Raw genomic sequence first — 22,992 nt, 5'->3', positions numbered from 1 at the left:
ATATGTGTCTTTTTTTGGATGAAGTGTTCTATAAACACTTTTGCCACTCTTTGATCTATGGCTCTGTTGAGTTGTTGAAGATTCTTGTTGATTTTCTGTCTAGCTATTCTACTGTTGATGTTTATAATTGTTGTTGTGGATTTGTCTTCTAAGTTCTTTCAGTCTGTGTTTTTTGATGGATTGACTTTTATGAACATACAGTGTCTTTGTGACAATTTTTTCTTCTGAAATCTACTTTATCTGATATTAATGGGGATGCTCTTGTTTATCTTCAATTAATGCTTGCAGAAAATGTTTTTTATTCTTTTATTTTAACTTTATATGAAAAGAATTTCTCATACATAGCATATAATCAGGTAGTAATTTTTAAGATACTCTCTTTCGGTGTTTTTGGCCAGTTTATGAAAATGTAATATAATTATCGTCATGTCATAGCTGTTTCAGTTTTTGTTTCATGTTTATTCTGGTTTTTTTCTTCTCTGTTTTCTTTTTTCTTATTTACCATGGGCTACTTGATTTTTTTTTGTAAATTCATTTTGATTTGCTTCTAATGTCTTTTTATGTTTCTGGTTGTAAAGTTTTTTTTACAGTTAGTCCTATGTATTATAATTTATGAATGTTTTGTATTTATCAGTTCAAGTGAAGTCAGAAACCCTACTTCTCTTCATATTCCTTTACCCACTCCAGTTTATGACTGTTGAACATAATTTACTTTCTGTATATTTAGAAGCATATTGGATATATAATTTTTAAGTCAAGCATAATTTAGACCATTCAAGAGAAAAAAACTTACTGTATTTGTACATATTTTTGCTTACTAGTTTTCTTTCTTTTATTTTTAAAATATTTATTTATTTTGAAATTCAGAGTTTCATAGAGATAAGGAGAGACAGAGACAGAGACAGAGGATTTTCCATCCACTGGATCACTTCCTAGATGACTGCAATAGCCAGGGCTTCACCAGGCTGAAGCAAGGAGCCAGGAACTCCATCCTGGTCTTCCAGTTGGGTTCCAGGGGACCAAATTCCCAGACTCTTTCACAGGCCATTAGCATGGAGCTGGATTAGAAGAGGAATGGGCAGGAAACCAACTAGAGTCCATATGGGTTGCTAGAGTTGCAGGTTGTGCCTTTACCCCTTATGCTACAATGCTGGCTCCTGGTTCTCTTTCTCAATGTCTCAAAGTTCCTTGATCATTTATTCTCTGCCTAGAAAACTTCCTTTAGGCATTTTCAGAGTATATCTGTTAGTTTCACATTCCAGAAAATATCTGTTAATGACACATTCAAGAATATATCTGTTAGTGACATTTTTCTTCCTCATTGAACATCTTCATTTATCCTTCATCTTGAAAAACAGTTTCCTTAAGTACAGGGTTCTGGAGTGATATTTCTTTTATCTAGCTACTTTCTAACAAGAAAGATGTGGTTGTACCAATTGTTTCCTATAGGGAAGATGTCCTTTTTCTTTGGTTGCTTTTTCTTAGCTTAATGTTCAAAAGTTTAAAGATGATGTGTCTTGGATTTAACGTCTTTTCATTCAGCTTCTTGAATATGTGGGTTTGTGTTTCCTGCCAAATTTGCTATGCTCTCAGCTATGATTTCTTCAAGTTCTTCTCAGCCTTATCCTCTTTCTCCTCTCCTTTCAAGGACTCCAGTAACATGAATGTTAGATTTGTTAAAGTCCCACAGGTCTCCAATCTGTATTATTATAGTTTTTAATTTGTTCTATTCTATCTCTGCAGCTAAGATTGGGCGATTTCCTTTTTTTTTTTTTTAAGATTTTATTTATTTATTTGAGAGGTAGATTTACAGACAGTGAGAGAGACGGAGAAACAGGGAGAAAAGTCTTTCATCCGCTGGTTTACTCCCCAAATGGCCGCAACGGCCGGCGCTGCGCCGATCCGGAGCCAGGAGCTTCCTCCTGGTCTCCCATGCGGATGCAGGGACCCAGGGACCTGGGCCATCTTCCACTGCTTTCCCAGGCCACAGCAGAGAGCTGGATGGGAAGAGGAGCAGCCAGGACTAGAACCGGCGTCCATATGGTGCCGGTGTCCATATGCCGGTGCTGCAGGAAGAGGATTAACCTACTGCGCCACTGCACTGGCCCCAGATTGAGCGATTTCTATTGTTTTGTCTTCCAGGTTTCAAATTCTTTCCTCCATTTCCCCATTCCACTGTTGAATACATCCACTGTGGTCTACATTTCAAGTATTGTATTTTTCAATTGTAAATTTTCCATTTGGCTCTCTTTTGCATCTTTTTTGAGACTTTTTACTTTTTTCATTTGTTTCAAAAATCATTAAAATTGCTCTTTAATATACATTTTTCATGCTTTTTTTTTAAGCCTATGTCAGATAATTTTTCCTTCTCTGACATCTTGGTGTTGGCATCAAGTAATTGTCTCTTCTGTATTTGGTTTGAGATCTTTCTGTTTCTTGGTATCAAAGGGATTTTTTGAGATAATATATTTTAAATTTGCATTATAGTTAAAAGTTTAATGCTCCACTAAATAAAGAGGTCAACAAGTAAAAAGAAAGACTAGTTCAGTGGGACAGTATGCAAGGGCTATACAAAACAATCAAATAAAATGATGTCCATTTCACTAAAATATAATAAATTTTAAAATAATTACAGACTAAAACTATAGTAGAAGAAAGTAAGAAAGAAATAGAGAAAGAAGAAAGGTGTGAGAGAAGTATTATATTCTTAGAAGTATATCTATGAATTACATGAAATATGTTATCTTTGTATTAATATCATAATAACATGAGGACCGATGAGAAAAAAGGTGATTTTTTATTAGAATATAAGCATTTTTGTATCATCGTGTGCTATATGATCTTAGTTAAACCTATGGTTTTACCTGTTTTTCTCTGGTGTTGTTCTAGCAGTGGAAGGAAAAGTGCTGATTATGATCACACAGACGTTCCCTCGTGGCCTCCCTGCTGACACCAGAAGTGGGGAGCTCATCACTACTGCTCCTTAGTGGTGTGGCTTCTAGCTCTCCACGTGGTTCTCACGGACACTGCAGCAGGAGGGAGGTAGGAGGAGGAGGCATGCAGCCACTGGTCAGCAGAGCTCAAGCTCCTGGATTTCTGGTTAACCTTCTTTGACATGACTCCTGCAGGAGTGGTGGGACACCTCATTACAGTCTAGTGAGGAGGATCAGCTTTTCTGGTGTGGCTGTCAGTGTAACCACAGTTTTTTCTGTGGTGTTTGGCTGCTGTTGAACACTCATCACTGAAAAGCTTTCTGTCTTACTGGGCCGCCCTTTTCTGGTTCTTTGGATGCATAGAGCAGATGTTTTGTTGAGCCTTTTCTTTTTAAAATTTATTTATTTGAAAGGCACAGACAGAGAGGGAGAAACAAATTGGAAGAGAGAGAGAAAGAGGGGAGAGAGAGAGAGAGAATCTTCCAATTTCCACTGTTTTACTTCTCAAATGGCTGCCATGGCTGGTCAGGCAGAAGCCAGGAGCCTGGAACTCCATTAAGGTCTCCAGTCTGGGTGGCAGGGGTGCAAGCCCTTGACCATCTTCTTCTACTTTCCCAGGTACATTAGCAGGTAGTTGCCCAGAAGAGGAGCAGCCAAGACTTGAAATGACACTCCTATGGGATGCTGGTATAGTGTGCAGCATCTGAACCACAGTGCCACAATGCTGGCCCATTTCAGTTCCTTCCCCTCACCTCCCCTCCCCTCCCCTCTCCTCCCCTCCCCTCCCCTTCCCTCCCCTGCCATTTTTTTTGTTTTGTTTTTGTCTCTGTTTATTGGCATTTCCAGGTTGTAAGAATTTTCAACTCTGGGTCTGAAGTTTATCAGGCAAAAATTAAACTCATGGAGCTTACCATGAGGCTATGTCCTTAGCCAGCCTGCTGCTTCTCTCTGTCTTTCAGAGTCTTCTGGTGTTCATTTTACTTATAATGTTCAATTATACTTAGTGGGAGAAATATTTTCACAAAAATAGAAGTTTCAGGACACATAGTATTTTAAAAGTATCTTTGATAATACAAACAAATTTATGAAATGAAATACAAGGTTATTTTAAGTTCTTGCTAGCCATCCTATAATTCTGGGGATATCAGACGGAATGACTGACATTTTTTTTTTTGACAGGCAGAGTTAGACAGTGAGAGAGAGAGAGACAGAAAAGTCTTCCTTTTTTTTTTTCATTGGTTCACCCCACAAATGGCCATCACGGCCAGCGCACTGCACCGATCCGAAGCCAGGAGCCAGGTGCTTCCTCCTGGTCTCCCATGCAGGTGCAGGGCCCAAGAACTTGGGCCATCCTCCACTGCACTCCCAGGCCATAGCAGAGAGCTGGACTGGAAGAGGGGCAACTGGGACAGAACAGGTGCCCCAACCGGGACTAGAACCCAGGGGGCCAGCGCTGCAGGCGGAGGATTAGCCTAGTGAGCCACAGAGCTGGCCAGAATGATTGACTTCTGAAAAACAGATTGATAAATACTAAGTCTTCTGCACGTTTATCACAAAAAAATTATATATGAGAAACTGCTAGGGATGGAGTTGACATTTGGTGATTGATTCTGAGATGTGTAAGACCTACACTTTTCCTGTAGTAAAGTCTTAGTTTTTTTTTTTCTTTTTTCTGGTATTATCTTATAAAATAGTAGGAAATGCTAAGTGCTCCATTCTATGAATGTTTTTCAAGTTCCCCTTGTAACTACGGTTGAGGCGATTTAAGAAATGGAGCATTGAATAAATTGCACAGCTCCCTGTTTGTTTCATGAATTATTGACACTGCTCAGAGACTCAGAATGTTGCCTAATGAAGAAACTGCCTCAGCTTCTCTGGGGCATAACTGAGTTTCACAGTTCTAGCTGGAGGTCGTGTTCTGTTCTCATGATTGCAGAAACACGAATTTGGCAGTTCTGCAGCTAAGTAACTGAACCATAATAATAATCCGTGTCTGTTAATGACTCTAAATGCAAGTGACAGAGACAGTATGTGACAATTTGAACAAGTGGAAGAAAGGTGTTTTCTATCTCAGCAGGCCACAGAAAATTGGTGTCTGATTGTCAGGCTGGCGGGCCTAGTCATTCAGCCAGCCCTTGATCATTATTGAAATTGTTTATGGAACCCTCAGTGTTTTCCTGGAAGTTACAACAGGTAACTGAAGAGGTCAATATAATCACAAATCTTTATAAGATATATTTAGTGAGACAATTCATTTCTGGTAACTCCAACAAATAGCAAATGACTCCTGGAAGCAAGTGATCAATAAAATCATATCACTTCCAGAAACAATTATCTCCAGTTCACAGGCAACTCAGCAAATCATTTCTAGTATGCTGTCAAGTTGGAACCAGAGCCAGGCTTCATTAATAGTGTTGGTTTGGCCATCAAAAAGAACAGTGGAAAGATAATAAAGTGTTGTTATTTTCTATCTTCCTACAAAATTAAAAGCCATGGCACAATGCAATTGTTGCTTCCTTTTCTAACTAGTTTTTTTGGATACGTAGTGGGAGTGTGAAGGTGTTATGGGGAATGATTAAAAATCTTGCTCTGACATGGTCTCAGACACATTAGTGGTGGAACATGGCCCTCCTCTCTCTTCACAGCCTAGACTGGAAACAGATTTGTTCATTGTTACTGCATGACATCACTTGCTTGAAACATTCTTATCTGTTGAGCTCCATCTTTCTCTCACTGTGCAGGTATCTATGCAATATTGTATGTATGCTTCCTTTGATCCACTCAAATAACTCACCTGTCTACCCACCTATCCATGCACCCACCCATCCATCTATCTACTTAACAGTCAGTCTGTCTGTTCAGCCATCCATCCATCCATCCATCCATCCACTTTCTGATCAGCTCTTGTCCTGACTGTTGATGTACAATGTAATACTTTATCCATTTTAGTATTTTTTGTTCTAGTACTATTGGTTGAACTCTGTAATGAACACACAATTATTCTTAGGTGTTTAAATTTTAACTGAAAAGTGATCCCTGTTAGGAATCTGGAAAGCATTATGCTGAGTGAAATAAGCCAGTCCCAAAGGGACAAATACCATATGTTCTCCCTGATTGGTGACAACTAACTGAGCACCAAAAAGGAAACCTGTTAAAGTGAAATGAACACTATGAGAAACGGTGACTTGATCAGCCCTTGCCCTGACTGTTGATGAACAACTTAACACGTTATCCCTCTTAGTATTCTTTGTGTTTATTTGTTCTACTTAATACTTTGGGTTGAATACTGTAATCAATACACAGTTATTCTCAAGTGTTGAAACTTAACTGAAAAGTGATTGCTGTTAAATATAAGAGTGGGAGTAAGAGAGGGAAGAGATGTGCAATTCGGGGCATGCTCAAGCTGACTTGCCCCAAATGGTAGAGTTAGAAACATACCAGGGGATTCGAATTCAATCCCATCGAGGTGGCATGTACCAATGTCATCTCACTAGTCCCGGTGATCAATTTCTGTTCACAATTGATCATAATGATAGGACTAAGAGCCAAAGGGAGCACATAAACAAGACTAGTGTCTGCAAATACTAGCTGATAGAATAAAAAAGGGAGAGAATGATCCAACATGGGAAGTGAGATACACAGCAGACCCATAGAATGGCAGATGTCTTAAACAGCACTCTGGCCTCAGAATCAGCCCTTAAGGCACGCGGATCTGGCTGAAAAGCCCATGAGAGTATTTCAGGCATGGAAAGCCAAGACACTCTGGCAAAAACAAAACAAAACAAACAAACAAAAACAAAACAAAACAAAAAAACCTACATGAAAGATCTCCGTGAGTGAGATCCCAGTGGAAAGAACAGGTCATCAAAGAAGGAGGTACCTTTCTCTGAAGGGAGGAGAGAACTTCCACTTTGACCATGGCCTTGTCTAAATATGATCAGAGTTGATGAACTCAAAAGGCTTCCATAGCCTTGGCAGCTCATGACAAGAGCCTAGGGTGATTACTGATGCCATAAACAAGAGTGTCACTTTGTTAAGTCCACAACAGGAGTCACTGTGCACTTACTCCTCATGTAGGATCTCTGTCCTTAATGTGCTGTACAGTGTGATTTAATGTTATAACTAGTACTGAAACAGTATTTTTCACTTTGTGTTTCTATGTGGGTGCAAACTGTTGAAATCTTTACTTAATATATGCTAAACTGATCTTCTGTATATAAAGAGAATTGAAAATGAATCTTGATGTGAATGGAAGGGGCGAGGGAGAGGGTAGGGGAGGGTTGTGGGTGGGAGGGAGGTTATGGGGGGGGGAAGCCATTGTAATCCATAAGCTGTACTTTGGAAATTTATATTCATTAAATAAAAGTTAAAAAAAACATAATTATGATATTACAAACCAATATTTATGCCATAAAACTTTCATTGTGATGTCATAAATCCACTAGTTTTGTAATATTTGTGATGTCATAAACCAATGTTTTGATGTCATAAACTATTGCTATGTCATGATTGTGATGTCCTAAAATCCATTGTGATGTCATAATCAAGTATAATGCCATAAAATGTGATGTCACAATTAGCAAAAACATAAACAAACCATTGTGATGTTGTGGTTACCATCCTAATCAATTATGATGTCATAAACCTACAGTTCCATGTTAAAAAAAAAAACGAGATAGTAAAGGAGCAGAAGGAAAGTAAAGAAAATGTATGGAAAAAGTCATACAGAGCAGGAAGAAAGAAAGGGAAGAACACTACATCAAAGTTCCAAATAGATTTTGATTTCACCTCCTACACTTCCTGAATGTATGGCCAATGATAGTTTCCTTGAATAGATCTGAATCTCACTTTCTTGTTCTTCGAGCTTTAGTCATATATCTCTGCTTACTTTAAAGGAACAATGTAAAACTGTAATCAGTTAACTAATACAAAAGCTTTCTATAACCATAGAGTGCAAAATAAGTTTCAGCTTTTATGGTAAATTTGTGTATAACATACTCATTAGAGTTTTCTAGAGTTTTTCATTTTGTAAGTATGTATATTTCTTTCAGAATTTCTTCTAGTATTTGTGTGGTTTCTAAAAGAATGTCAATCTATGTTATTTTGGGTTTATTCTTGACTAACAGTGAAAAATGATCACATTTTACCCCTTTTGCCACAGAAATTTCTAGTTATTCTAATATTAGGATAATACTAGAATATTGGCATCCTGGTGTGAATCCTGGCTCCTCCATTTCCAATCCAGTTTCTGGTGATGAAACTAGGAGGCAGAGAATGATGGCTCAAGATTTGGCTTCCTGGCACCCAAGTGTAAACTCAGGTGGACTTCCTAGCTCCTGGTTTTGGCCTGCCTAACGCTGACTATTTGGGCATTTGGAGAATGAACCAGTGGATGAAAGATACCTCTCTATGTTACGCCGCCTTTAAAGAAATTAGATTAACCTTTTTTATTTTAAAAAAGAATAGTTTATTAAAAAGTCCTCATATTTTCCACCCACATTTTTGATATACTATGTTTAATATATACTAAATTTTCATATGATTCATGTATTTTTGACTTAGATTTATTCTGCCTGTCTATGCTTATATGAGTATTGTGCTTCTTAATTATAAAATCCTTCCAAATATTTTTACGACATGATTCTGTACATTGTTTTATTTTATCTTGCAGTCATTTTGTGTATACTTTGATCACAATCTTCTGTTCATGTTTAAATGAGATGGGTCTTTTCACACTCGTAGGAGTATGTATCAGTAGAGCTTTCTAAACATCACAGTTGTAGAGCATTCTTGTATTATTATATATTGTGATGTGTCCAAATATATGATGATCTTTGCGTGGCCTTCCCTGTTCCCTCCCCTGCTTATATCTGAAGCTTTTCTTACTTTCTCACCTGCACCATCTGGTGTTTACTGTACCTTTTCACACACTGAAAACTGAAGCTCAGGAAACCAGTTCCCAGTTTTGATGCTGTATTAACTGTCCCACTGAGCTTCAGGGAACGGTGCCTCCATTGTGAAGCCCTCAAGCAACTGAATCTCTTGGTCCTGCAACCCTCCCAGCTATCAGAAGTCCTTTGCTTACTCTGCTTCCTTCTTCTCAAAGGCCAGTACCGTGTGACCCTTACTTACTCTGATTGATTTAGCATTAATTCCTCACATTGTGGGACTTGTGGAGATACCTTCTTGTTTGGGTTCAATTTAGGTTTTGGCAGCATGTTTTGTTATTCTGGTTGCTTTGCTTTTTATTTATTAATGATGACTTTTATGTACTGCAGGAAAGATCTATTGACATGATACAGACTTTTCCAATCTTGGATCTAATTTAATGTTTAATACTGGTGGTGAAAATAGTATTTTTATCTAGCTACTAGTACTGACGAGTATACTTCCAACATTTTTCCATTGAATATGAAACTTATCCTATAAATTTGGAATTACTTTTCTTGAATAATGAGAAACATTTCTAGTCTTAGTTTGCTGAGTTTTAATCATGGATAAACAAGTTTATTGAAAGTCTTTTTTTCACTACATCCTAATTTTGCACCATGTATTTTATGTTAAATTATAAATGTTATGAGTTTTAAATGATATTTTAAAGATATTAATACATTCTTGCATTACTGGTTAAATTCACTATATATATTATATATAGTATATATTATGGTTCATATGTCATGTAACATGAATTCAGAAATATGACACCAGGCTTCTGTCTTTCATAAATGCTCACAAGACAGGTGGAACAAAGCATTTGCATCCTTAGAAGAATGAGTACTTGCCTTGTAGAAAAAATGAGGTATTAACAAGCAGTTCTCTTTTGGGAAGCAGACAGTCAGAAGGAAGATCCTCTTATTCACTATTGTCCAAATCTAATCTCACCAGACAAATCAGTTGAATTTCATAATTTGAGAAGTTTCAGAAATAGAAATGTTAGTTTATCTCAGATTCTAAGCCAATATCATAATAAATTGATATAGTCTTGAAGCAAAGCATATTGAGGTCTCTGAACTTTCTCAAAAATCTCATTTAGGCGCTCTATGCTAGTCAGTTTAAGTGAGACCCAATGAAATCTGGATTAAGAGGTGTTATATTTTCCCCAGAGATGATTGTTTCAAATGTATTCAAAGGAGAAAATGTAAAGATAGGGACAAGGGGGGTCAAGAGGCCCACAGAGAAGTGACTAGAACTTTCAGCCTAAAAATGTGCTTCTCAAATTGTAGTGAAGATCCAATTACACTGTCCCCCACCCCGCCCTGCCTCTAGTGTGGAACAGTACTTTGTAAAATATAATATAAATGAATTACTCGAAAAATGACATGAAAGAAGGATACCTAGTTTTTATTATTGAATTCAACAGATAAAACTACTTTTTCAAATAGCTATTACAGTTTTTAAATTTCATTCTCTATTTCTGTGCTTTTAATGGAGCAATAAAAAACTGTTCCCTGACCAACATGAGTCCTGGAATCACTTTGACTACCACTGGTCTGAAGACTTTCCAGATCTCTGGATAAGATCTCTGTCTGCAGTAGCTCATTACTGACTTGATTGGAAGCTAATGCATGGGAAGGCTACAAAGTTTTGGGGAAATTCTCCATATAAATCAATAAGCCTTGCTAGACACAGACGATGATTTTTAACTCCTAAAATGCCTTGCTCCAGGCCCAACTTACATCAACAGGAATTAAGTTGTAAAACTGTACAACACCCAGGATGTACATGCTCATGATTATCAACTTAGCTTTGGCCAAACAGATGGGGAGGCACCTTCCAGAGAGCAAAATCAGAGAGAAGTGTGCACTACAGATATTGCAGAAAGCATCACTCTGTGCTTACACCACATTGATAAGAAAGGATAATTTTCTTCTGCTTGGATAAGGAATCCTCATAAGTACTGTACACTGGGATTCCATGCATACCCTATAGTTCCTAATCTTCCTTTTTAAAATGGGGCTGTTTTGTTTCCATCCTATTTTTCTCATTCATTAAATACTGTGTAGTTTGCATTGCACAGAATTTGTCACTTAGTTTGAAGTTCCTAAAGCATAAAGTGCCACATAATAATTTGATATATTTATCAGGATTTGGGAACTGGGTAATATTTTATATTTTTTTCCACGGGAAGAGCTTATGCAATTTCCAACATTATAGGATAGGACAGATTATTGGAAATTGACTGTTTTGGTAAGCCCAAAGTTGACTGTGCAGATACTGACTAGCTTTCTCTATACACATTCACCACTCTACTTGTAAGACAGAGGCTTCACAAATATAAATACTCACTTTATAATCCCCCAGGCTGGCAAGTTGACAATGTGACATATTTCTGACCAATGACCAAAATTCTGTTGAGGGGTATTTGTGGGAAAAGTTCTGTTCTAAGAATAGACAGATGTTTCTCTTCCTACTTCTCCCTTCCTTGAACTTGGGCTAGACATCTGGAGCTGGAATAACTATGAGATGCAAAGACATGGATTAGATATCTGAAACTAGAGCAACTACTTTTCAGACATAAGATGCAAATGTGAAAATGAAAACTAGGCAAACTTAAGAACCTGAGACATTGTCATTTTTTTAGAGCAATTAACCAATGTCAGCAATGGATTTTTTTTAAAGATTTATTTATTTACTTGAAAGTCAGAGTTTGCCGGCACCGCAGCTCACTTGGCTAATCCTCTGCCTGTGGCGCTGGCACCCGGGTTCTAGTCCTGGTTGGGGTGCCGGTTCTGTCCTGGTTGTTCCTCTTCCAGTCCAACTTTCTGCTGTGGCCCGGGAAGGCAGTGGAGGATGGCCCAAGTGCTTGGGCCCTGCACCCACATGGGAGACCAGGAGGAAGCACCTGGCTCCTGGCTTCGGATCCATGCAGGGTGTGGCCATAGCAGCCATTTGGGGGATGAACCAACAGAAAAGGAAGACCTTTCTCTCTCACACACAGTCTAATTCTGCCTGAAAAAAAAAAAAAAAAAAAAAAAAAAAAAAAAAAAAAAAGACCAGTGGGCCAGTGGGCCTTCCTGGTCATTAAGAAAGAAAGAAAGAAAGAAAGAAAGAAAGAAAGAAAGAAAGAAAGAAAGAAAGAATTATACAGAGGGAGGAAGAGAGGCAGAAGAGAGAGAGGTCTTCCATCAGCTGGTTCACTCCCCAATTGGCCACAATGGCCGGGGCTGCGCCATTCGAAGCCAGGAGCCAAGAGCTTCTTCTAGGTCTTTCATGTGCATGCTTTAGTCTTGATTGCGTTTTTTAATTTATTTGAAAGACACAGTTACAGAGATAGGTAGAACCAGAGAGAGAGAAAAGTCTATCAGATGGTTCTGCTGGTTCATGCCCCAAATGACCACAATGACCAGAGTTGAGCTGACCCAAAGCCAGGAGCCAGGAGCCAGGAGCTTCTTCCAGGTCTCCCATCTCCTTGAGTACAGAGGACCAAGGACTTGGGCTATATTCTGCTGCTTTCTCAGGCCACAGCAAAGAGCTGGATCAGAAAAGGAATAGCCAGGTCTTGAACCAGCCCCCATATGGGATTCCAGCACTGCAGGCCAGGGCTTTAACCCACTGCACCACAGTGCTGACTTTTGGATTGCATTTTAACCTTGTTTTGATTTAGTATGATTTTTCTACCTGAAAACTTATTTCTACAATAAACTTGTGGAAATGTCCAGCTATTTCTCTTGGATATTGATCCTCATTTCTTCTACTCTCTCCTTCTGAAACTCTACTAGATAAAAATTTAAGCTTCTTCATCTATTATTTATATTTCTTAATTTTCCCATTTTATACCTAATTTTCTCTATGTATCACAAGGACAGTAAATACATGGGTTATTTTCAAGTTCATTTGTTCTCTTTTAAGCTGTGCCTAATCTGATGTGAAATTTGAGTGTACTTGTCCTTATTTTTAAATCCCTTTAAGAATGCTCTGTATTTCAGGAAATTCAGATGTGTGGGCATGTTTACTCCTCCTCATCATGCCTTGGTTTTTGTATAGTTTGAGTGTTTTTTTCTATGGTGGACTCAGTGAATTTTTTCCCCGATTGATTCTACTTTGTCCTGAATGCATGGAAGTTTGAACATTTTAGAGAGATTATTGGTATCAAAAATTTTTTACAATAATTTCTGAGTTTCAGATCTGCACAAAATATAGGCATTAACCGTATACATGAGATAGCTCTTGGCTTTTGATTTCCCATGGGGTATATATTTTTACCCTGCCCAAATTTCTGAGTGGGGTGGCTTCTGAAATGCTTCTTTATCTGGGGAGCAGGATTTTTTCTACAAGAGAATGTATCTTTTCCAAGTCCCTAGTGTTATGGAGCTGATATCAGTACTAACTCCTATCTCGAGTGAGCTCAACATCAAGACTTCTGTTTCTCCAAGAGCCCTACCATACACCTTACACAAAAAATCCACTCAAAACGGATCAAAGACCTAAATGAACCACCTCATACCATCAAATTACAACAGAACATTGGGGAAACCCTGAAAGACATTGGCCTAGGCAAAGGCTTTTTGGAAAAGACTCCAGAATCACAGGCAATCAAAGCCTTGACAAATGGGATTAAATCAACCTGAGAAGCTTCTGACTGCAAAAGAAACACTCAGCAAAGGGAAGAGGCAACTGAAAGAATGGGAGAAAATATTTGCAAACTGTGCAACTGCTAAATGTTTAATATCCAGAATCTATAAAAAGCTCAAGAGACTCAACAACAACAAAATAATCAGTCTAGTTAAGAAATAGACAAAACATGCGAACAGGCATTTTTCAAGAGAGGAAATTCAAATGGCGAACAGACACTTAAAAAAAAATCAGGATTACTAGCCATCAGGGAAATGCAAATTAAAACCATAATGAGGTTTTTGCCTCACCCAGTTAAAATCCCTGTCATACAGAAATCAACAATCAACAAATGCTGGTAAGAATTTGGGGAGAAAACTACCCTAATACACTATTGGTGGGAATGTAAACTGGTGCAGCCACTGTGGAAGACAGTGTGGTGATATCTCAGAAATCTGAATGCAGACCTATCATATAATCCAATAATCCCACTCCTGAGAATTTACCCAAACTGAAAGAAATCAGTGTAAGAAAGAGTTATCTGAATAAGAGAGGGAAGAGATGTATAATTTGGGACATGCTCAAGCTGACTTGCCCCAAACGGTAGAGTTAGAAACATACCAGGGGATTCCAATTCAATCCCATCAAGGTGGCATGTACCAATGCCATCTCACTATTCCAAGTGATCAATTTCAGTTCACAATTGATCATAATGAAAGGACTAAGAGTCAAAGGGAGCACATAAACAAGTCTAGTACCTGCTAATACTAACCGATAGAATAAATAAAGGGGAGAGTGATCCAACATGGGAAGTGAGATACTCAGCAGACTCATAGAATGACAGATGTCCTAAATAGCACTCTGGCCTCAGAATCAGCCCTAAAGGCATTCCAATCTGGCTGAAAAGCCCATGAGAGTATTTCAGGCATGGAAAGCCAAGACACTCTGGCAAAAGATCTCTGTGAGTGAGATCCCAGTGGAAAGAACAGGTCCTCAAAGAAGGAGGTACCTTTCTCTGAAGGGAGGAGAGAACCTCCACTTTGACTATGACCTTGTCTAAACAAGATAAGAGTCAGAGAACTCAGAGGGCTTCCATAGCCTTGGAAACTCATGACTGGAGCATAGGGAGATTACTGATGCCATAAACAAAAGTGATAATTTGTTAAGTCCACAACAGGAGTCACTGTGCACTTACTCCTCATGTAGGATCTCTGTCCTTAATGTGCTGTACATTGAGATTTAATGCTATAACAAGTACTCAAACAATATATTTCACTTTGTGTTGCTATGTGGGTGCAAACTGTTGAAAGCTTTACTTAATGCATACTAAACTGATCTTCTGTAAAAAAAAAAAAAAAAGAAGAAATTATCGACTCCCAACTTGACTCTCACTGGGATTAAACATGACAATAGGTCTGATCTGATTTCATCATCATTTAAAAAAAATCGTCTATTATTTTTCACTTTATGTTTCTGTGTGGGAGCAAACTGTTGAAATCCTTACTTAATGTATACTAAGCTGATCTTCTGTATATTAAGATAATCGAAAATGAATCTTGATGTGAATTTAAGGGGAGAGGAAGTGTGAAAGGGGAGGGTTGTGGGTGGGAGGGACGGTATGGGGGGGGAAGCCATTGTAATCCATAAGTCGTACTTTGGAAATTTATATTCATTAAATAAAAGTTAAAAAAAAAAAAAAAGAAAGAGTTATCTGAGCCGGCGCCGTGGCTCACTAGGCTAATCCTCCACCTAGCGGCGCCGGCACACTGGGTTCTAGTCCCAGTCGGGGCACCGGGTTCTGTCCCAGTTGCCCCTCTTCCAGGCCAGCTCTCTGCTGTGGCCCGGGAGTGCAGTGGAGGATGGCCCAGGTGCTTGGGTCCTGCACCCCATGGGAGACCAGGGTAAGTACCTGGCTCCTGCCATCAGATCAGCGCGGTGCGCTGGCCGCAGCGCACCGGCTACGGCGGCCATTGGAGGGTGAACCAACAGCAAAGGAAGACCTTTCTCTCTGTCTCTCTCTCTCACAGTCCACTCTGCCTGTCAAAAAAAAAAAAATTATCTGTATCCACATGTTCATTGCTGGTTAATTCACAATAGCTAAGATGTGGAATCAACCCAGGTGTCCACCAACTGATGACTGGATAAAGAAACTATGGTGTATATATATATTATGGAGTGATACTCAGCTGTAAAAAATGAAAAATGAAATTATATCTTTTGCAGTAAGATGGATGAAACCGGAAGCCATTATACTTAGTGAAATAAGCTAATCCCCAAAAGACAATATCATATGTTTTCCCTGATCTGTGGTAACTAATAGAGTACCCAAAATGTATTGTATTGGAGTGAAATGGACATGTTGAGATTCAATGATTGCTTACAGTCCTTGTAACTTCTGTTGAGGAACATTGTTTTCTTTTTCATTGAGCTCTTTCTTTTCTTAGTGTAGGGTTAACTTTGTGTGTATTAAGTGAACTGAAAATAGATCTTTGTAAAAATTAAGAATGGGAATAGGAGGGGGAGGAGAAAGAAATGTTGGAGTGTGGGTGGGAGGGAAGGTACAGTCAGATATATCACTGTGTTCCTAAATCTGTATATATGAAATACATGAAACTTGTATAACTTAAATACATTTATTTATTTATTTGATAGGTAAAGTTACAGACAGAGAAAGAGAGAGATAGAGGTCATCCGTCATCTGGTGCACTCCCCAGAAGGCCACTATGGCTGGAGCTGGGCTGATCTGAAGTCAGGAGCTAGGAGCTTCTCCAGGCTTCCCAGGAGGATACAGGGGCCCAAGCACTTGGGCCATTTCTGCTTTCCCAGGCCATGCCAGAGAGCTGGATCAGAAGAGGAGTAACAGGGACATGAACTGATGCCTATTTGGGATGCTGGGGCTGCATACAGAGGCTTAGCCTGCTGTACCATAGCACTGGTCCTTTAAATGAATTTTTTAAAAAAGACTTCTGTTTCTCATCAGACATTGAAATTTCAGTTTCAGCCAGTAGAACTTATATGTGTGTTTGATACAATCTTCCTATATACAATCTTCCATTTATAGTTTGGGTGCTATAATGCCTTGATTTCCCCTTTTCTGGCTTTGAAATCAATATTTCAAAGCCATATTTCATTTTTATTTGATTAAAATTAATTAATTAATTAATTTATTTATTCACCTATTCACCATTTTAGTGTTTATAAGTTCCTGTCTTCACTTCAGTTTTCATTTTGCCAGGAACATTTAAAAATTTGTTTAAGCAAATAATTACATTAATTGTTTAGCTAAGACCCACATAGATGTGATTCACTGACTTTTGAGTTTGTATAACAAATATTTGGAAGTACATTGGAATGAATGTTCTTATTTGCAATTTAGGATCAGAAATCCTTGAATTGTAACTTCATCTCTATCTTAGATGAATTTTGCTACCTAAAACTGACATTACTCATAGGAAAGCAATAGCCTCTACCTTGTAAAATTCGGGCTATATTTATTACAGAGTATTGTTCCAATTTTAGAGCAGCATTTATGATTATAGCCCACCTCTCCGTATTGTCTCCTCATGCAGGTTTTTCTCCAGAAATTTGTTCCTTGTTTCAAAAAGCCAAATAATTTTTGTCTTCTCTCTGAAAAAACCTTTTTTAAAACGATGTATCGACTCATTTCAAGCGCAGCGATACAGAGAGAGAAGTGGGGAGAGAGATCTCCATTCACTGATTCCCTCTCCACGGCCACAATGACCAGGGCTGAATCTGGCCAGAGCTATGAGCTTCTTCAGGGTCTTCCATGTGAGTGCAGGAGCCCAAGACCCTGGGCCATCTTCTGCTGCTTTTCCAGGCACCTTAGCAGAGAGCTGGATCAGAAGTGAAGCAGTCAGGACTCAAATAGGCTCCCATATGGGATGCAGGCAGATATTTAACCTTCTATGACACAGCGTCAGCCCCTTCATCTTCAACGTTAGTTTTAAGTACATGAAGCAATCTGGTCTTCTTAGTAGTATTGGAACCTCAATATCAAAACTGGTTTTAAAAGTTGTTCATACACCTTGCTAGGACATGATATAATAATTTTCACATCTTGATACTTGATGAGTATTAGAACTATTTTAGCCTCCCATGTCCTATTTCTAAACACCAGGCTCATTTTCTTCTCACTTCACTGATCATTTCTCCCCCTGGAGCAGTAAAGTGATTTAAAATATTATAATTCTCCAAATTAAAGAAATACACACTTTCATATAAAATATGTTCATCCGCAGAGTTTATCAAATAAAAATAATGACTTCTGTTTTAATTTCAACCAGGAGCTATAGATGAAAGGGATAAAAGGTCTCTGTGAAAGTGAAAATGAATCTTTGGTGATATTAATGGTGTTTAATTTCTATAATAATACCTTAAGAAAGACTTTTAAAATGTAATAGAATTATATTAAGAAGTGTATTCAAATATGTCCATTTTCCCATGAACTTGAAAATTATCTTAAACAAAACAAATGAAGTTAACTGAGTATGTATTCTGTCTAAATTATTCCAACTAAACATCAGATCTAGTACTTCTGTGGGAATCTGTCTTTCAATGGTTTGCTATATTGCATATCCCAATTAGGTTAAGGATATTTGATTGCAAGGGACAGAAATCCATTTGAGCCAGAATAAATAAAATACAAGACACCAAATTCAAGTACAATTTGTGTTTCATACTTTTCGTTATCAATCTGATTAAATACAGTAATATATTTTTAGAATTTTATTTCAGAATAGTTTTCAGTTTATAAAGCAAAGATTGTGAGGTAGTAATAAAAGAGTTCCCCTAGATCTCTCATCCCATTTCCCCTATTAACATCATATATTAGTATCTTTGTCACAGTTAATGAATGATATCCAGTTTTTCTGTATATCAATTGTATTCATCTTTTTCATGAGCCAGAGTTTGGGTATGTTGACTTGCTCTACTGTTTTTATATCAGTTTTGTTTTCTGTTCTTTATTGTTTTAGGTAGGAATATATAGTTTACTTTCTGTTTAATTTGTGTTTTGTACTCTTTTTCTGGTTTCTTAGAAATATACATCATTGAGACAGTTCTAAGAATCTAATATAGGAATCTAATGCTACAACTACTGCCTCAAGCACTGCTTTAGTGACATCCCATAAATTTCCATGATTGAGTTTTTATTATTATCCACTTAAAAATATTCTCTAGTATCCTTGATGAATTCCTCCTTGACATGTGGCTTATTTATAAGAGTGTGGCTTAATTTCCAAGTATTTGGAAGTTTTCCAGATACCTTCTTAGTATTGATTTGTAGTTTAATTCCATTATGATCAGAGAACATATTTTGTATGATTTAAATTCCTTTGAGTTTGTTGAGCTTTAATTTATTTTCCAAATATGTTCTACCATGGTGACTATTCTATGTGTACTTGAAAAGAATGTGTGTTCTGGTACTGCTGGGTGGCATGTTCTATAAATGGCAAATGGTCAAGTTGACTTTTGGTTATTTAGATGTTTGATATCCTTTCTGATTTTTCCACATTCCTACTTTATCAATAATTATAAAAGAATGCTGAAGTAGCTAAGCATAAAGGTAGATTTGCCCATTTCCCCTTCAGTTCTTTAGTTTTTGCATCATGTACTTTGGAGTTCTAATGTTAGTTGCATAAATATTTAAGAATATTGTGTCTTCTTGGTGAATTAAGCCCTTTAGTAATACCTAATGTCCCCTTCTAGTAATATTCTTTGTTCTAAACTGTACATTGTTGGATATCATTATAGTAATTCTATATTTCTTTTTTGTTATGTATGAATGCATATCTTAATATATTTTACTTTTAATCTAAGTATTTATATATAAAAGTAGTGTTCTTGTAGACAACATTCCTATTTTTTAATACAATTTGATGATGTTTGATTTTAATCTTTGTGTTTTGACCATTTACACAGACTGTAAGTTTTGCTATGGTTTGATTGATATTTATTGTATTGCTAGTTTTCAATTTTTTGTTAATTTTTTCTTTTATTTTGGATTTAATTTTGAGTATGTTATGATTACATTTTATGTCTACTATTACTTATTAATTCTACTTCTCATTTAAACTTATTTTTAATACTTTCCCATGGGCTTCCAACGAGTTAAGCTTAATCACTTTCTAATATCAGGTGATGTTGTTCCACTTCACATGTAGTGTTAGACTCCTGATGGTAAGCTCACAATTCCTCTTGGTGGAGTGCAGGGGAATTCTGTGTTGTCCTGACTGTCAACTGTCTTAGGTGGATTCCAGTTCATGCTTGGAGAGTAAAACATTCTATTCCTAACATTCTGCAGCCAAATGGGGGTAAAATAACAGGAAAGTTCAGGAATCATTTGCTTATGTTTTCTGTTCTTGTAATGGGATTCCACTATAATTGAGAGACCCTCTTTTTAAGTTACATAAGAGAAAAATAAATCCCTCTGTAACTCCAAAGAGTGAAGGAGGTACAGTTACATGATTAATCACAGTGGAGAAAGAATCTGTGGGTCTGGCTGCTCCAAAAATTGGGAAAAAAAAAAAAAAGTCTTCTCATTTTCTGCATCAGCTCTCCATTTTACTGAGTTGACAATGCTTGAGATTTAGGGAGCAATTTTGAGTTACATATGAGGTCATTTCTTAGTTTTCCTCATTGCTGTCTAAAATCATTGCATTTTTCCTTTGAGTCTTTCTCAGCTTCTGTAATGCTTGTCTTCCATTTTTCCTGATTTGTGATTTTATACCTTTAAGAAAAATTATATTAACATTATTTTAGTAGGTTTCATTTGGGAGAAATTGGGCAAGAAAGGAAAAAGTATATGTTTAGTCTACTATATTCGCACAGAAATCCCTTGGCTGGCAATCTTAAAGTGACTCATCATTTTTACTTCTTATCAAGTTCCTCTGTTTTTGCATGGAAATAAATTTTGGAGAGGCTCAGATCATTCTAATGACATAGACAGAAATAGATGAGACTGTCCAGAGAATGCAATTTGTAATTCATCTCTGGGATACATGTGTTTGTCATATTTTAGTTCTTTTGTAAGATTTTAAGAACCTTCAAGGCAAAGCTCATTTCTCATATGTTTTCACAATGCCTCCAACATCTTGTCTACTTCTTTGATTTCTGCTATTTTAAACTCTTCCATGTATTTAGCCCAGTTAAAATTTCGGTCTTAAAGTTAACCATTTTATAAAAATTGTGCTATAACAGTTTATTCTGTGTTTTGTATTTTCTAAAATATTTTTCCAGAAAAAGTCATCTATTTATGAAAATAAAAATTCTATATTTGGCACCTCTTAAGCCAGAACACAAAGTACAAAACACATTCATTCTTTTTATGTGCTTTAAGAATGGGGTAAAGTACTATTTTTAGTGCAACTCTGGTTCTTCTTTTCCATTTCCTCAATAGTGGTGTCAAAGTAAATTTAGGAATTTGTAGTGCTATCTAGTCAGAAATTTTCAAAGTAGGGGTACACAAGTGGGGAGCAGATCACTTTTATTATCCTATCTACATTTGATCCTATGGCAAGCTTTAAGGAACTCATATTCTTGTCAGGACTCAACTGGCTGCTAAGTGCTACATCCCTCTTCTGAATACAGCAAGGACACTAAATACATAAACTTAATCCCACATTCACTTCTGGATTCAACCATGAAGATAATTTGTAGATTGATTTGTGTATGCTGGGACGATCTTATACTTGGTCAAGGCTTTCAGTGAGCCTAGAGATTAGCCCAAGGTGAAAGTTTGTTGTCTTTTATCAAACTAAATCTCATCCTGTATGATTTTATGACTCTAAATCTTCCTTATACACATTCTTATACAAATTTTTTTGAATTACTTATTTCCCAAATAAATTTCTCCCAGTGTTTCTTTCTGGGCCTTAGGTTACTTATTGAATATATCTGTTGTAATCTATGTATGTTGCTTTTTTACCTTGAAAAATATTTAAGCAATGCTTCCTGCTTTTCCAGTCTGAATTCTGAATCAGGCAAAGCAGGGATGAATGCCTTACATTGGTCCTCTCAGATAAGTAAAAACAGACCTACACAATAGTTTGCAAATATGACCTATCCTGCTTCTCTCAGATCCAGGGACCAAAGGCTGCTGCAACTTCCAAACCTTCACAACTCAAGGGAAGGGGTTGGGCAAGCACAAGTAAAACCTAGTACAAGTTATTTTTAAGTTGCCTTGGCTGTAGACCTTTGACCACTGCTAGAGGTCTGACAAGGTTGATTCTGACAATCTTGTTGACTGTAGGGAGATGAGAGCTTGGGTCTGCCTATTCTGCTATTTTGCTAGTGTCACTGTGTACGTCTTTTGAGAATTAATCCTAATTAATTCTCAAGTTATCTGAGGAAGGACACTATTCTTAACAGATTCTTCCAGGTGTCAAAAGCCTTTATTAGAAAAGAAGAGAATGAGAAGGTGCTCGAAGTCTGAGAACTGGCAGACATAAATCATGATATGTGCTTAGGAATAAATGAGTGGTAATGAGAAGACCAGTTAGGGTAAACTGAACTCTGTGTAGTTAAGTATTGATGGGGGAATTGCTGTAGATGGAAATGATTTTAAAAACAACAAAAAAGTATAGTTATGGGCTAATGTCTTGCCACTGCTGTGTTTTGAGAAAGAGAAGTTGGAAATGTTGTATAGGACAGCTAGTAGAGTGGAGAAAATATAGACAAACCATACAAAATTGTAATATTCTAAGCTGTGCAATATTGAATACAAGTCAAAATGGTGAAAAAGGAAAGGCATCAAAACTACAGAGATATTCCGAGAAGAAGCTCCAAATGCCTGTAACATGGACTGCAGAATTTAGGTGTGAAATATTACAGGATGAAGGAAGTGGTGGATTTTCACTTTGAAGTGAATCATTTATTTAGCCCAAACACACATGAATGCCTAATTCCAGAAACATTTGCTGTCATTGTTCTATTTATATTTCATGACCTGAAAGAATAAAATAAGGCATCTTAAACAAATAGCTTTTACTTTCTTCACAATTCCTACAGAATAAGAGACTGTCCAATATTAAGAGTGAAGTAATTATGGATGGAAATGTGCACTGTATGATTAAGCCTCTGACTCGTTTATCTCACTTATTGGAAGTTTCTCAAAAGGGAAGACAGAAAGAAATATGAACTTTTGCTAATGTTTCTTCCCTTTGTGCAATCTAGTTCATTCTCAGTCTGATTCCAAAGAGGCAGAATTATGAGATGATTAACTATGTGTTTAGAAAAGACACTTCTTTGAGTTACTTAGTACTGAAAAATGTTTCATACTCAGCTTTTGATCTAGGATCAGTTAAACCCTTGAAGGATGAGCTGGAAGTGCGGGAAACACATCCAGGAGTAATTCTGATGAGATTGCTAAACTTTCCTTCCTGGTTATGGAGTACATAAAAATGATGCTTCTCTAGTTTAATAGAACAGCGAAGGAAGTGAGACATCTGCTGATGAAAGGTGTGCAAGCATTTCCACTGAAGTCAGTCCC

General features: G+C 37.2%; 1 protein-coding gene across 23 annotated transcripts in view; it reads left to right on the top strand.

The window, feature by feature from the left end:
* The window catches only part of LOC100347668 (glutaredoxin-1-like), an 87,806-nt gene that overhangs the window by 1,219 nt on the left and 63,595 nt on the right, over window positions 1-22,992 (top strand). For 4 of the 23 annotated variants that reach the window (XM_070078276.1, XM_070078274.1, XM_051857598.2 and 1 more), the window contains exon 2: window positions 2,890-3,042. The exons of 18 other annotated variants lie outside the window; for them this stretch is intronic. The gene's annotated coding sequence lies outside the window, so the exon portion shown is untranslated. The remainder of the gene's footprint in view (window positions 1-2,889; window positions 3,043-22,992) is intronic. One more of the 23 variants, XM_051857599.2, reaches the window with a different exon arrangement.

The sequence above is a fragment of the Oryctolagus cuniculus genome, chromosome 7 (assembly GCF_964237555.1).
Source record: "Oryctolagus cuniculus chromosome 7, mOryCun1.1, whole genome shotgun sequence".
Lineage (NCBI taxonomy): Eukaryota > Metazoa > Chordata > Mammalia > Lagomorpha > Leporidae > Oryctolagus > Oryctolagus cuniculus.
The sequence above is the reverse complement of the archived record's forward strand: the minus strand, read 5'-3'. Positions and strand labels throughout refer to the sequence as shown.